We start from the raw sequence: 6,551 nt of genomic DNA on the forward strand, positions 1-6,551 counted from the left end.
GGGGACTTAAACTCACACAGTTTTTTGGTAACGTTAAAAGAAAGAGAATGTTAGATTAGACATTTGACCCCCAGCATCATAAGTGTAATTAGCATTATTACTTAAAAAGTAATGCAACATTAAAGACATTTTATTAAAAAATCACTTCATTTTTGCATATTTACTTATTGTCCAGAATTTTATGTAGTTTTGTATAATTGAAATAATAATTTTCATACAACTACATATTTTGCTTTTTTACCTTACTATACTCTAAAGATTTCTTATTTTTTATGGTCTTAATCATTTTTAAGTGGGGCATTATATTTGCCTCAGGCAGTCAGTATATAAGCTCAACATCAGTACTCCAAAATTGAAGTTAAGGTTACTACCACTGAGAAGAAAATACAGAAGGGCAGAATAGAAAGGATGAGGGTAGCAATCTATAAAAATCAAACAACCAAGAGGAATTGGCTGTTTTATCCCTAGTGTTAAAGGTCACAGTTCTACACTCCCAAGGTGTAAACACCAGAGTACAGTTTCCCAACCAACGCCTAATGTGAGCTGACCTATCTCTCTTATCAAATTCAATAAGATGATGTAAAAATTTACATCAGTGGTCTTCAAATGGACATGAGCATCCCCCAGGGGATTTTCAAGGGGTAGGTGCACACTTAGTTTTAAGGCCACCAGTTTCTGAATCTTCAGCTTGCATCTGTATCACTTCCTAAAACTGATCTGCTGGTAAAGGAATGCAGTATGGCATCTCCCTGTTTCATTTCCCAGCTCTTTTACAATAGCCATATATTTCCCAAATTGCAAAAAGAAAGGACATAACTTTCACTCACTGAGAATCTTAAAATGGTGCATTGTTCCAGGGTATAAAACCTCAGGCAGGGCTTCCCTGGTGGCGCAGTGGTTGAGAGTCCGCCTGCTGATTCAGGGGACACGGGTTCGTGCCCCGGTCCAGGAAGATCCCACATGCTGCGGAGCGGCTGCGCCCGTGAGCCATGGCCGCTGAGCCTGCGCGTCCGGAGCCTGTTGCTCCGCAACGGGAGAGGCCACAACAGTGAGAGGCCCGCATACCGCAAAAAAACAAAACAAAACAAAAAAAAACCTCAGGCAACCTTTGTCAGTTCTTTATCAATTTAAAATATTGGACTGTACAGAGAAAGTATACTCCTAATGACTGGAAAACAAATTCTTTTGCAAGCTAGGTGATTTCCAAATAATTACTTTCAACAAAGTATGACCTCAAGATCACTGAGTTTATAAATTGGAAGGAGTTCAAAGAATTGAGTGAATTGATGTGACAACACTTCTTACAGCCCCATATACTTATTAATGTAAAAACATTTTCTTAGAATTTGTAAAAATGAAAAATTGAGAAAAACATTGACGCTTAACTCTCTCATTCTTGTAAAATGTAGTATTTAACAACAAATGCATGCACTAATTGTAAAAAATTACATGTTTAGTAATTATAAACATTTGTAATATATTTTGCATTGTTTTGAATACCTGATCATTACTAATAAATATAATAATATCTTAATCTAGAAGAAAATGTTCTAACACATAGTCTTTCAGTCACGGGAAATTTTTAAATTAAATATATTTATATTTTCATCACAGATAAATGTAATAGGATGATCAATAAAATACATTCAAACATAAAAATACATTAAACTAGGATATGATCCTGAGGGATGGGGAAGCGGAATGGAGCTATAAGTGTGAAAAGAAAAATAAATTACATAAAATATACTGAAGGTAAAGAAGAGTTTGTTCATATATTTTGTAAATAGCTGATAATAGGCATAATTGCTATGGTATTTAGATTTCATTGGATTCACTTAAAAGAGTGTTTAAAATGTCATTTTTACAGTATGCAGGAAATTGTATCCTTTGCAACTGCTTAAACTTATGATGAAAAGATTTTAGATGTTAACCTAGAAATATGCAAGAGGGTAAATAATATTTCATGTATGTGAACAAAAATATTTGAAGACTACTGATTTACTCATTAACCTCCTATTGGAGGTTGTCTCCATTTCTAAAGATTTTGGCAGTATTTGTTCTTCCAATCTTTGTTTTTAGTTTTTTTATTTTCTTAAATAGAAACTCAACTAAAATTCCATTTTCTGTTTTGCTGAAAGATCTTACATTGTGTTTCTCAACACCCATCTCCTAGGGCACCTTTTATGACTGGGAAGGAAAAGTTTTTTTGTTTGGCTTGCTTGGTTCGATTTGGATTGGTTTGGTTGCTAAGGCTTTGGACTCTGGTTTAATCAGCAATTACTGTGGTCCTGAAAGCCTCAGAATATTTGGGGGGATATAACAAGGAGAACCATGGACTCAAGGTCAAGGAGTCTGCAGGTGGTACAGGTGGGAACTAGAGAGGTAGAAAAGGGGGAAAGGACCAGAGGGAGCCTCTGAATAACCCATTCTGGTAAGTGCCCAGGGGATGGCAGGCAAAAGACGAGCCACTTTCAGGAGCCAAGGCAAACACCCAGTCTACCTCTGAGGGGAAGCAATGCGTCACTGCATTCACAGCTCTGACTCACTGGCCTTCCCTGAGACCCAAGGCACTACAAGTCCCTAAGAGTGCACCTCTCTGCAAGGCCCCCAAGACACTGTAAGCCCAGAGGGGACACTACCCCATACCTGAAAGGGTGGTGGGAAGGAACTGGACTAGCAGAGACGGGGCACCCTTATTACTAGAACAACAAACATTTTCAAGTTGTCTAAGTTGTTTTCTTCTTTTCATGTATTGCTTTGGGATAAATTTCCAGGAGCTGGATTATGGAACATCTTTCTGGCTTCTCATACATATTGTATCACTTTCCCAAAGAGTTAGGCCAATCTGCTTATACTAGTGGCAAGAGAGTGTGCTGAATTCGCCGAAACTTGTACCCACTAGATATCATATTTTTAAAATTCTTGCTACTTTGGTATGTGTAAAATAGTATATCAAAATTTCCCAAATTTGTCTGACCACCTTGTGATTTTTTGGCGTCCATATAATCTCCTATAATTAGTAAACTATTCCTTCTTAAGTTTTCCTTCTGGGGATTTTTCAATGTTTTATTCTTGCTGGTCTCTGCTTAAACCAGAAACCTCAATGAAAGATTCTGCTTGCACAGTTATAGTAAACTTTGTTAACTTCATCTAACTTCAGGAAAGGATAGGATGAATGAAAAAATACTTCTTGGGACTTCCCAGGTAGCGCAGTGGTTGAGAGTCCGCCTGCCGATGCAGGGGACACGGGTTCGTGCCCCGGTCTGGGAAGATCCCACATGCCACGGAAAGGCTGGGCCCGTGAGCCATGGCCGCTGAGCCTGCGCGTCCGGAGCCTGTGCTCCGCAACGGGAGAGGCTACAACGGTGAGAGGCCCGCATACCGCTAAAAAAAAAAATAAAATAAAAAAAAGATTTAGTAAGTAACTGAGCACTGGTTTAATTTAAAAAAGTGTGAAAGGAACCTACTTTAAAATAGTATAGCAATGTGTATGCTTCCCAAGCTATTTAGAAATGCCTTTCTTATAAACGAAATCGATTTTATTAACACTGATAATTTGTTTCACCAAAGTAGTTTTTCATAAATTCATTCTTCATGTCAATAGTTACTGAATCCTATTGTGTACTATGTTAGATGCTAAATGGATATGATCCCTGCTTTTAAGGAATTCATGGTCTGTGGGAGAAATGTAGCAATAAACAGATCAAAGTGAAATATATATATAAAGAATTGTGAGAGCTCAAACGATAGAGCCACTAACTCTCCTTGGGCAAGCCTGGAAAGGAGGTGATGTTTAAACTGGATCTTCAAGGATTACTGGAAGGACACCCAGCTAAAAGGCAGTGGGAGAGAGCAGAAGTCCCATCAAGAAACAAGGAGCTGAAAAAACACAAGAGGTGGCCCTTTCTTTCTTTCTTCCCCACTTCCCACCCAGGTACAGAGTGGAAAACTAGGCGACCTTCTGAATGTACAAAGATTTCACCCAATCCCCATAAGATGAAAAATCCATCTCCACTTGCTGCAGCAGAATGAGCCTCTACATTATTGTTTCTTATAATGTGGCCCACAAACCTCAGGAATAAGAATCACCTAGGAAACTTGTTTAAAATGAGGATTTCTGGGACACACTCTCAGAAATTCAGATTCACTAAGTTTTAATGTGAAGCACAAGAGTCTGCATTTTAAACAAATCCTAGAAATCATTCTTATGCCCATAAAGCTTGAGAACCAGTCTTATAAGTCCTTGTCATCCAACTTTCTAAAGAGAAGGTGACGGAGATTGGCTCAACATGGAAGGGTAGAAGGACACGCGCTCACTTCCTCTTGTGACAGCACCGGAATCACAACTAACTGCTGAACAATCATAGACAGGAAGACACTGGAACTCACCAAAAAAGATATCCCATATCCAAAGACAAAGGAGAAGCCACAATGAGACGGCAGGAGGGGTGCAATCACAATAAAATCAAATCCCATAAGCGCTGGGTGGGTGACTCACAAACTGGAGAACAATTATACCACAGAAATCCACCCACTGGAGTGAAGGATCTGAGCCCTATGTCAGGCTCCCCAAACTGGGGGTCCGGCAACGGGAAGAGGAATTCCCAGAGAATCAGACTTTGAAGGCTAGTGGGATTTGATTGCAGGACTTAGACAGGACTGAGGGTAACAAACACTCCACTCTTGGAGGGCACACACAAAGTAGTGTGTGGATCAGGACCCAGGGGAAAGGTGCAGTAACCCCACAGGAGACTGAACCAGACATACCTGGTAGTGTTAGAGGGTCTCCTGCAGAGGCGGCGGGCAGCTGTGGCTCACCTCAGGGACAAGGACACTGGCAGCAAAAGTTCTGGGAAGTACTCCTTGGTATGAGCCCTCCCGGAGTCCAACCATTAGCCCCACCAAAGAGCCTGTAGCCTCCAGTGCTGGGTCGCCTCAGGCCAAAAAAACAACAGGGAGGGAACTCAGCCCCACCCATCAGCAGAAAAGCAGATTAAAGTTTTACTGAGCTCTGCACACCAGAGCAACACCCAGCTCTACCCACCACCAGTCCCTCCTATCAGGAAGCTTGCACAGACTCTTAGATAGCCTCATCCACTAGAAGGCAAAGAGCAGAAGCAAGAAGAACTACAATCCTGCAGCCTGTGGAATGAAAACCACATTCACAGAAAAATAGACAAAATAAAAAAGGCAGCATGGCACAGGGATACTGGCTCGGTTCTTTGTGGCTGCCTGGAGGGGTGGGATAGGGAGGATGGGAGGGAGGGAGACAAAGAGGGAAGAGATATGGGAACATATGTATATGTATAACTGATTCACTCTGTTATAAAGCAGAAACTAACACACCATTGTAAAGCAATTATACCCCATTAAAGATGTTAAAATAAATAAATAAATAAATAAATAAAAAATAAAAAAGGCAGAGGACTATGTACCAGATGAAGGAACAAGATAAAACCCTAGAAAATCAACTAAATGAAGTGGAGATAGGCAACCTTCCAGAAAAAGAATTCAGAATGATAGTGAAGATGATCCAGGACCTCAGGAAAAAAATGGAGGCAAAGATCGAGTAGATGCAAGAAATGTTTAACAAAGGCCTAGAAGAATTAAAGAACAAACAGAGATGAACAATACAATAACTGAAATGAAAAATACACTAGAAGGAATCAATAGTAGAATAACTGAGGCAGAAGAACGGATAAGTGACCTGGAAGACAAAACGGTGGAATTCACTACCACGGAACAGAATAAAGAAAAAAGAATGAAAAGAAATGAAAAGAGCCTAAGAGACCTCTGGGACAACATTAAACGCAACAACATTCGCATTATAGGGGTCCCAGAAGGAGAAGACAGAGAGAAAGGACCTGAGAAAATATTTGGAGAGATTATAGTTGAAAATTTCCCTAACACGGTAAAGGAAATAGCCACCCAACTCCAGGAAGCGCAGAGACTCCCAGGCAGGATCAACCCAAGAAGAAACACGCTGAGGCACACAGTAATCAAATTGTCAAAAATTAAAGACAAAGAAAAACTATTAAAAGCAACAAGGGATGAACGACAAAAAACATACCAGGGAACTCCCATAAGGTTAACAGCTGATTTCTCAACAGAAACTCTACAAGCCAGAAGGGAGTGGCACGATATATTTAAAGTGATGAAACGGTAGAACCTACAACCAAGATTACTCTACCAGGCAAGTATCTCATTTAGATTCAACAGAGAAATCAAAAGCTTTAAAAACAAGCAAAACCTAAGAGAATTCAGCACCACCAAACCAGCTCTAAGACAAATGCTAAAGGAGCTTCGTTAAGTCGGAAACAGAAGAAAAGGACCTACAAAAACAAACACAAAACAATTAAGAAAATGGTAATAGGAACATACATATCAATAATTACCTTAAATGTGAATGGATTAAATGCTCCATCCAAAAGACACAGGCTGGCTGAATGGATACAAAAACAAGACCCGAATATGTTGTCTACAAGAGACCCACTTCAGACCTAGGGACACATACAGACTGAAAGTGAGGGGATGGAAAAAGATATTCCATG

The sequence above is a fragment of the Lipotes vexillifer genome, unplaced genomic scaffold, assembly GCF_000442215.2.
Source record: "Lipotes vexillifer unplaced genomic scaffold, Lipotes_vexillifer_v1.1 scaffold91, whole genome shotgun sequence".
NCBI lineage: Eukaryota > Metazoa > Chordata > Mammalia > Artiodactyla > Lipotidae > Lipotes > Lipotes vexillifer.